Source organism: Meles meles, chromosome 3 (assembly GCF_922984935.1).
Source record: "Meles meles chromosome 3, mMelMel3.1 paternal haplotype, whole genome shotgun sequence".
Taxonomy (NCBI): domain Eukaryota; kingdom Metazoa; phylum Chordata; class Mammalia; order Carnivora; family Mustelidae; genus Meles; species Meles meles.
Window position 1 is genome coordinate 24,194,232 of NC_060068.1, and position 10,130 is coordinate 24,204,361.

The following is a 10,130-nucleotide window of genomic DNA, read 5'->3' on the forward strand; positions in this document are numbered from 1 at the left end:
TATTAGTAGTAATATTTTATTTTTTGGAGAGTTTTATGTGGCTCTTTGCTTTGGATGTCTGTTTCCTTCTTCAGGTTAAGGCATATTTTACCTATTATTTCCTCAAAAATTGTAAGATTTTATTTATTTATTTCACAGAGTGAGAGATCACAAGTAGACAGAGTGGCAGGCAGAAGGGGAGGAGAAAGCAGGCTCCCTGCTGGGCAGAGAACCCAATGTGGGGCTTGATCCCAAGACCTTGAGATCATGACCTGAGTCAAATAAAGAGGCTTAAAATACTGAGCTACGCAGGTGCTCCACTCTCAAATAAATCTTCTGTCCCTATTTCTCACTTTTACTTCTGGGACTCTTTTTTTTAAACCATTAATTTTATGTTTTAATTTATTTTAAATTTTGATTCTGGTGTAGTTAACATACAGTGTAATATTAGTTTGAGGTGTACAATGTAGTGATTCAACACTTCTATAGATCACCCAGTATTGGTCAGGACAAGTGCACTTCTTAATCCCCATCACCTACTTCACACATGCCCCCCAAATGTCCTCTGGTAACCATCAGTTTGTTCTCTAGAGTAAAGAGTTGGTATCTGGTTTGTTTCTCTTTTATTCCTTTGGTCATTTGTTTTATTTCTTAAATTCCTCATATGAGTGAAATCAAATGGTATTTGTCTTTTTCTGATTGACTTATGTCGCTTAGCATTACATTCTGTAGCTCCATCCAAGTCACTGCAAATGGGAAGATTTCATTCTTTATTATGGATGACTAGTATTCCATTGTATGTGTAATTATAATACACCTTCTTTAACCATTCATTCATTAATGGATTCTTGGGCTGCTTCTATAATTTATCTATTGTAAATAATGTTGTTAGAAAATATAGGAGCATGTATCCCTTTGATTAATGTGTTTGTACTTTGGAGATGGTTACCTATGCAGTAGTGTGATTCCTGATCATAAAGTAGTTCTAGTTTTATTTTATTTATTTATTTACTTACACTTGATTTATTATTTTTTATTATGTTTGTCACCATAGAGTACAGAACACTACTTACAGTAATGTTCCAAGATTCCTTATTTACTTATAACACCCAATGCTCCGTGCAATACATGCCGTCCTTAATACCCATCACCGGACCAACCCATCTCCCCACCTGCCTCCCCTCTAAAACCTTCCATTGTTACTTCTGAGACTTATTATACAAATGTTATTATGTTTAATGGAAACACTGAGTTCGGGAAGTCTATTCTTTTGTTACATGACTCTTCATTCCCTCTTGCGTTCAGCTTCAATATTTTCCATTATTTTCTGTTCTGTATCACTCATTCTTTTATTTCTTTCTTCCAGTCTCCTGTTCATTGCATCAGATATGTTTCTAATCACAATTATTGAATATTCACTTATGACTGATAAGTTTTTAACTCACTTATCTCTATGGTAATGGTCTCTCTGAAGTCTTTCATTTTTTCTCAACCCAGTATGTACCCTTAGGATTATTGCTTTAAACTGTCCATCAGGCACATCACTTATAACTGTTTCTCTAAATTCTCTGGGTGTGGCCTTATCGTGTTCTTTCACTTGGTGTGAATTCCTGTTTCTTGACATTATGTCTAAGTCTCTGCCTTCTTTGTGTTAGAAAAGTCCATTATGTTTCCTGCTTTGAGTAAAAGCTTTACGAAGACAAGGTCATATAGTTTCCAGGACCTGATGCTCAATGAGCATTTAGGCACTGATTTTTTTTATAGTATACTTACTGTTTATTTGCATTTTATTTTATTTTTTATAAATATAGAAGGTATTATTAGCCTCAGGGGTACAGGTATGTGAATCATCAGGCGTACACACTTCACAGCACTCACCATAACACCTGCCCTAGCCAATGTCCAAACCCAAGCACCTTCCTCCTAACTCCCTGTCCCAACAACCTTCAGTTTGTTTTATGAGATTAAGAGTCTCTTATGGTTTGTCTCCCTCCTGATCCCATTTTGTTTCATTTTTTTCCTTCCCTACCTCCCAAACCCCTCACTTTGCCTCTCAAATTCCTCATATCAGGGAGATCATATGATAATTGTATTTCTCTGATTGACTTATTTCGTTCAGCATAATACCTCTAGTTCCATCCACATTGTTACAAATGACAGGATTTCATTTCTTTTGATGGCTGCTTAGTATTCCATTGTGGTCACTGATATTAAGCAATGTCTTATTCTCTTTTTTTCCCCAAACTTGAAGTTGCAGTTATGTGATACGAGATAAAATTTTCAAATTAAACATTTCTTTTTTTGAAAATATGACTGCATTAATCATATAGTTTCAGTTTTAAGAAAGTTTATTTATTTATTTGACAGAGAAAGACACAGTGAGAGAGGGATCACCAGCAGGGGAAGTGAGAGAGGAAGAAACAGGCTTCCTGCTGTGCAGTGAGCCCCATGTGCAGCTCATTCCAGGACCCTGGAATCATGACATGAGCTGAATGTCGGATGCTTAACAACTGGGCCAGCCAGGCGTCCCTATCATAGTTTCTTGTGAAGACAGAATTCCCCATCATATATTAGAAGATAAGTCATACTTAAACCATTCAAAAATCATCCTTTTAAAAAGTAAAAAAAAAAAGTTAATGATCAATAAATAAGTAAATACATGTTTAGTTTTGGTATACACATATCCAAACTCATAGTATATCTTCTAAATGTGGATCTTCTATTGTGGAGAAAAAATACATTTTTTCCAGTTCTAATATAGCAGTCATCCATCACTGTGATGCTTTAGATGATGCAATGTTTCTTACATGTTTATTCTAGTTTCCTTACTTACATATGATTTCATAAAAAAAATATATAGGATAATTCTACCATAAACAATGATGGCCATTCATCCATGGTATTCAGGTTTAAGCCAAGCTAAAGGTAATGGAAAGATTTTTGAAAGCTAGTATCTAAACACATATATCTGTTAGAAAATAGTGGTTCAGAGAGGTTCACACCAAACCAACCTCCCGAATGTGGCTCAGTGGAATTATAATAACACTAAATTTGTGATGAAATGCCCATAACACAAACTAACTTATTAAATGGTAATAGTGGCTTTTGGGGATGTAAAAGTTGAGAGTTTTGAGGGGTGGTTGGGGAGTGGCTCAGATTTATTAATGTGCACTGAATAGAATATAATTCCCATCAATCCTTTTGGAAAATGGCTCTCTTCCATAGTCCATTTTGCATCTCCCCAATCAAAATTATTTATCCTGCCAGGCTAGACCTATGATAATTTGCTTGCTTTCTTAGGGTTCATATAGATTCCCTAACAACTATATGGTCAACTAATCTTTAACAAAGCAGGAAAGATTATCCAATGGAAAAAAAGACAGTCTCTTATACAAATGGTATTCAGATAACTGGACAACAACTTGTAAGAGAATAAAACTGGACCACTCTTATACAATGTAAACAAAAAGACCCTCAAAATGGAAGAAAGACCTAAATGTGTTATAGGGAACAAACAAAATCTTAGAATACAACACAGGTAACATCCTTTTTGACCCAGCAGAAGAAATCGAGCAACTTCTTATAAGACACATAAGCAGGGACAAGGAAAATAAAACAAAAATGAACTAATGGGACTTCATCAAGACAAAAAGGTTCTGCACAGTGAAGGAAATAATCCAAAAACCTGAAAGACAGCCTATGGAACTGAAAAGTTGTTTTCAAATGAGATGTCTCATAAAGACTTAGTATCCAAAATTTATAAAGGACTTATAAAACTCAACACACACACACACACACACACACACACACACTCACTCACACACACACACACACACACACACACACACACACACAAGTAACCCATTTAAGAAATGAGAAGTCATGAACAGATATTTTTCCAAAAAAGACATCCAAAGGCCTTATAGACTCATGAAAAGATGCTCAACATCATTCATCATCAGGGAAATTCAAATGAAAATCAAAATGAAATACCAGTTCACACCTGTCAGGATGCTGAAAATTAACAACAAGTAAACAACAGATGTTGGCGAGGATGCAGAGAAAGGGGGGCACTCTTGCACTTTTGGTGGGAATGCAAACTGGTGTTGCCACTCTGAAGAACAGTATGGAGGTTCCTCAAAAAATTAAAAAGAGAACTACCCTGCAATGCAGCAAATGCAAGACTACATATCTATTCAAATGATTGAAAAATATAGATTCAAGGAGGCTCATGCACCATGATGTTTATAACACTTGTATCAACAATAGCCAAACTATGGAGAAAGTCCAAATGTCCTTCAACTGATGAAGAGATAATGAAGATGTGGTATGTATGTACACATTGGAATATTACTCAGCCACCAAAAAATGAAACTTCTTGCATTTGCCACATCCATTTGAAACAGCATGGATAGCCCTACACTGAATTATGCTAAGTGAAATAAGTCAGTCTGGGGTGCTTGTGTGGCTCAGTTGTTAAGTGTCTTCCTTTGGCTCAGGTAACGATCCCAGTGTCCTGGTATTGATCCCTGCATTGGGTTCCCTTCTTGGCAGGAAGACTGTTTCTCCCATTCCCACTCACACTGTTTGTGTTGTTCCCTCTCTTGCTGTGTCTCTCTGTGTCAAATCAATAAATAAAATTTAAAAAGAAAAAAGAAATGTCAAATTATAGAAAGGAAAATACCATATCGTCTCACTTATATGTGGAATTTAAAAAAGAAAACAGATGAAAATATGGGAACATGAAAAAGGAAAAAAAAATAAAAAGAAGTAAAGGAGCCATAAGAGAGACACTCTCAGGCATCCAAATTGGTAAAGAAGAAGTCAAACTATCACTCTTCGCAGATGATATGATACTATATGTGGAAAACCCAAAAGACTCCACTCCAAAACTGCTAGAACTTGTACAGGAATTCAGTAAAGTGTCAGGATATAAAATCAATGCACAGAAATCAGTTGCATTTCTGTACACCAACAACAAGACTGAAGAAAGAGAAATTAAGGAGTCAATCCCATTCACAATTGTACCCAAAACTATAAGATACCTAGGAATAAACCTAACCAAAGAGACTAAGAATCTATACACAGAAAATTATAAAGTACTCATGAAAGAAATTGAGGAAGACACAAAAAAATGGAAAAATGTTCCATGCTCCTGGATTGGAAGAATAAATATTGTGAAAATGTCTATGCTACCTAAAGCAATCTACACATTTAATGCAATCCCTATCAAAATACCATCCATTTTTTTCAAAGAAATGGAACAAATAATCCTCAAATTTATATGGAACCAGAAAAGACCTCGAATAGCCAAAGGAATATTGAAGAACAAAGCCAAAGTTGGTGGCATCACAATTCCGGACTTCAAGCTCTATTACAAAGCTGTCATCATCAAGACAGCATGGTACTGGCACAAAAACAGACACATAGATCAGTGGAACAGAATAGAGAGCCCAGAAATCGACCCTCAACTCTATGGTCAACTAATCTTCGACAAAGCAGGAAAGAATGTCCAATGGAAAAAAGACAGCCTCTTCAATAAATGGTGCTGGGAAAATTGGACAGCCACATGCAGAAAAATGAAATTGGACCACTTCCTTACACCACACACGAAAATAGACTCCAAATGGATGAAGGACCTCAATGTGAGAAAGGAATCCATCCAAATCCTTGAGGAGAATGCAGGCAGCAACCTCTTCGACCTCAGCCGCAGCAACATCTTCCTAGGAACAACGGCAAAGGCAAGGGAAGCAAGGGCAAAAATGAACTATTGGGACTTCATCAAGATCAAAAGCTTTTGCACAGCAAAGGAAACAGTTAACAAAACCAAAAGACAGCTGACAGAATGGGAGAAGATATTTGCAAACGACATATCAGATAAAGGGCTAGTATCCAAAATCTATGAGGAACTTAGCAAACTCAACACCCAAAGAACAAACAATCCAATCAAGAAATGGGCAGAGGACATGAACAGACATTTCTGCAAAGAAGACATCCAGATGGCCAATAGACACATGAAAAAGTGCTCCACGTCACTCGGCATCAGGGAAATACAAATCAAAACCACAATGAGATATCACCTCACACCAGTCAGAATGGCTAAAATTAACAAGTCAGGAAATGACAGATGCTGGCGAGGATGTGGAGAAAGGGGAACCCTCCTCCACTGTTGGTGGGAATGCAAGCTGGTGCAACCACTCTGGAAAACAGCATGGAGGTTCCTCAAAATGTTGAAAATAGAACTACCCTATGACCCAGCAATTGCACTACTGGGTATTTACCCTAAAGATACAAACATAGTGATCCGAAGGGGCACGTGTACCCGAATGTTTATAGCAGCAATGTCTACAATAGCCAGACTATGGAAAGAACCTAGATGTCCATCAACAGATGAATGGATAAAGAAGATGTGGTATATATACACAATGGAATACTATGCAGCCATCAAAAGAAATGAAATCTTGCCATTTGTGACGACGTGGATGGAACTAGAGCGTATCATGCTTAGTGAAATAAGTCAATCGGAGAAAGACAACTCTCATATGATCTCCCTGATAAGAGGACATGGAGAAGCAACATGGGGGGGTAGGGGGATAGGAGAAGAATAAATGAAACAAGATGGGATTGGGAGGGAGACAAACCATAAATGACTCTTAATCTCACAAAACAAACTGGGGGTTGCTGGGGGGAGGTGGGATTGGGAGAGGGGGAGCGGGCTATGGACATTGGGGAGGGGAGGCGAACCATAAGAGACTATGGACTCTGAAAAACAACCTGAGGGTTTTGAAGGGTCAGGGGTGGGAGGTTGGGGGAACAGGTGGTGGGTGATGGGGAGGGCACGTTTTGCATGGAGCACTGGGTGTTGTGCAAAAAGAATGAATACTGTTACGCTGAAAAAATAAATAAAATGGAAAAAAAAAATGAAAAAAAAATAAAGAACTGTGGATGGGGAAGGAAAAAAAAAAGAGAGACTCTCTCTCTCTCTCTCTCTCAATGAGAGTTAGAGCATAAGCAGGTCGAGGATCAGGGGGGAGAGAGAATCTTAAGCAGCTTCTTGCTCAGCACAGGACTCAACCTCACGACCTGAGATTATGAACAAAGTTGAAATCAAGATTCAGATATTTAGGTGACTGAGCCACACAGGCATGCCATCATAAGAGACTCTTAAACATGAGAGCCAACTGAGAATTGATGGAGGTTGGTGGGTGGGGGAATAGTCCAGATAGGTGATGGGTATTAAGGAGGGCACTTGTTATGATGAGCACTGAATGTTGTTTGTAAGAGATGAATCACCAAATCCTACTGCTGAAATTAATATCACATTGCATGTTAACAAACTAGAATTTAAATTAAGAAAAATGAAATAAAAAGAAAATAAGAGATAAACTGAATATGAGATTGAAGAATCTTGGCTGGAGTTTGAATACTTGTAGTTACCAGAAAAATGATGAGATTAAGCTAAGATATTCTTACAAGAACAAGAAAGGAAAGGTTTAAATGGGTTGGTTTGAAGACTGGAGAATGTGAATTAAGATTTTCAGTCCGGAATATAAAGATCAACCCATTCTGATTACCTTCATTTTGTATCATTTCCTGGCCAATGGATTTTTTTTCCCCCACAGACTCCATTGGATGTATTTTTAAAAATACTATCTTCTTCATATGTTTAAGAGGTAGAACTTAAGGAATGAGTCATCATAACACCCACTGCTCTTTACTTCTAGTGCCCTCCTAAATACCCATCACCAAGTATCCCTTCCTAACACCCACCTCCCCTCATGAAACCCTCAGTTTGTTTCCGAGAGTTCAATGCCCCCTATGATCACTTAGGGACTTATACCCCTCTCAATTTTTATCTTATTTTTCCTTCCCTTACCCTATGTTCTTCCGTTTTGTTTCTTAAATGCCACATATGAGTGAAATCATATGATATTTGTCTTTCAATGACTGACACGTTTGACTTAGTATAATACCCTGTAGTTCCAGACATTTCAATGCAAATGGCAGTATTTTTTTTTATGTCTAGGTAATATCCCAACACACACACACACACACACACACGCACACACATATATACACACACACAACACATCTTCTTTATCCATTCATCTTTCTACCAACATATGTGTTCTTTCTATATTTTGATTACTGTGGTCTAATGTACTGTATTGCTTAAGTGCTTGCATTTTTGAGAATATCTGCAGCCTTTAGACTTCAACATGCAGTTAACAAATTATTTCTAACCAAAGGAGAAATGAAAAAAAAAATTACCACAAGAAAGTGACTGGGAATACCTAATTATTTTATCAAATCTCTATTATTTTAATTTTCTAGACTAATGTAATCCTGTCTTTAGTCCTGGAATGTCTGTTCATAAGGCATGTACAATGTGAAATTAATGTACCTTTAAGCAGTAGGATTAGAGAGAACTGTTATACTCTTGCAGAACAGAACCTCAGAATACCTCTGCTTAAGGCCCTCATCACCTCCTTGTTTCTAAGGCTGTAGATGATGGGGTTGAGCAAGGGGGTCAGGATAGTGTAGAAGACAGCCAGGACCTTGTCCTCTGTTGGAGATCAGAAGGATCTCGGGTGTAAATAATTGTAAGCCAAGGGTGCATAGTAGAAAGTTACCACAGTCACCACCATAGTCAAAAGTCACCACAGGGTGCTACAGATTGAACAGGACTTCTTCCTCCATTCTCTTGACTGTATGCAGCAGATGGCAAGGAGATCCTGGCCATAGAAACATGCAATGCCAATAAAAGGAAACACAAGGAAGAAGGAAGTACTTACAAATTCTGTGTATTCATAAACTCAAGTGTCCATGCAGCCCAGAGTCAACATGGTTGGAACATCACAGAAGAAATGATTGATGTTCCTGGATTGACAGTAAGGTATATTGAGGGCATCTGTAGTGTGAGCACAGGATTTGACTGAGCCCATGATCCAAGTTCCTGTTATCATCAGCACACACACTATTTTGCTTATATGAATGGAATAGTGGAGATGAAAGCAAATAGCCACACAGCAATCATAGACCATAGAGGCCAATATTAATCCTTTTGCATCAGCTAAAGCAAGGAAGAAGAAGCATTGAACTCCAAACCTGATGAAAGAAATAGATTTATTCCCAAGGAGATAATCAGAAGTCATCTTGGGGACAATGGTTGTGACATAGTTCTGGTCCATGAAGGAGAGCTGACTAAGTAGAAAATACAAAAGAGAAAATTGAGAATGAAGAGAACCAGGCCAATTCTTGATAGTGGGAATAAACCCAATAAGAATAATTCAGTAGATGTTTCACTAATATTTTCCATGGGACATTAATTTCTCCTAAGGAGAGACACATATTAAGTGTAGAAAAATAATCTATTATTTTAGTTCCACTTTATTTCATTCAGGACACATTGCAGCTGTTAAAAAATGTAGCACAGCCTTCCAAAAAATAGTCAATTTTTACATCATAGATAAAATCTTGGTGACACAGTCATCTGTCTCTAAAATATTCCATGGAAATGGGTAAATTTGTATGGATAATATATTCCTATGACTTTATTATGATACATATATTTTATTATGCAGATTTAGTTATTATCAACATCAGAACTTATACTTTTTTATGGGTGCACTGTGTGTCAGTGTAAATGCATGAATTACATTCTCACAATAGAATACATTTTATTACACTTAGGCAGTGTTGGTTTTTTTTTTTTTTCCATTTTATAATTAAACCCTAACATTGTGAAACTATAGTCATCTATCAGGTCATGCTGTTTGTTCGTTTGATTATTTTTCTTAAAAAGCTTGCCAAATCAACCTTCTTAGGTGCCAAATATTATTATCCTTTTCCCCAGAAAATTAAAATGAATAGTTATGGCCAAATATAATTTATATCAAGCATATTTCTCTTTCCTCTTCACTCAATATTCAAGTGCTTTAGTTTAAAGAAACTATTTTCCTGATAACTTACTCTTAAATTTTATTATATCTCCATGACTCTGTTCAAACTCTGAAAAGACTTGTATTGTGTTCATCTACATCTCACTAATATAAGATTATGCATTGCATTGTGGAAACTTTTCTTACTCTGTTTTACCTCTTGCTTTAGTTTATTTAATACTCTTTCCATTTTTGGACAAGTGTGAGAGT

General features: G+C 36.9%; 1 pseudogene; it reads right to left on the reverse strand.

The window, feature by feature from the left end:
• Window positions 1-8,411: 8,411 nt before the first annotated feature.
• LOC123939166 lies at window positions 8,412-9,298 on the reverse strand (annotated as a pseudogene).
• Between the last annotated feature and the right edge of the window lie 832 nt (window positions 9,299-10,130).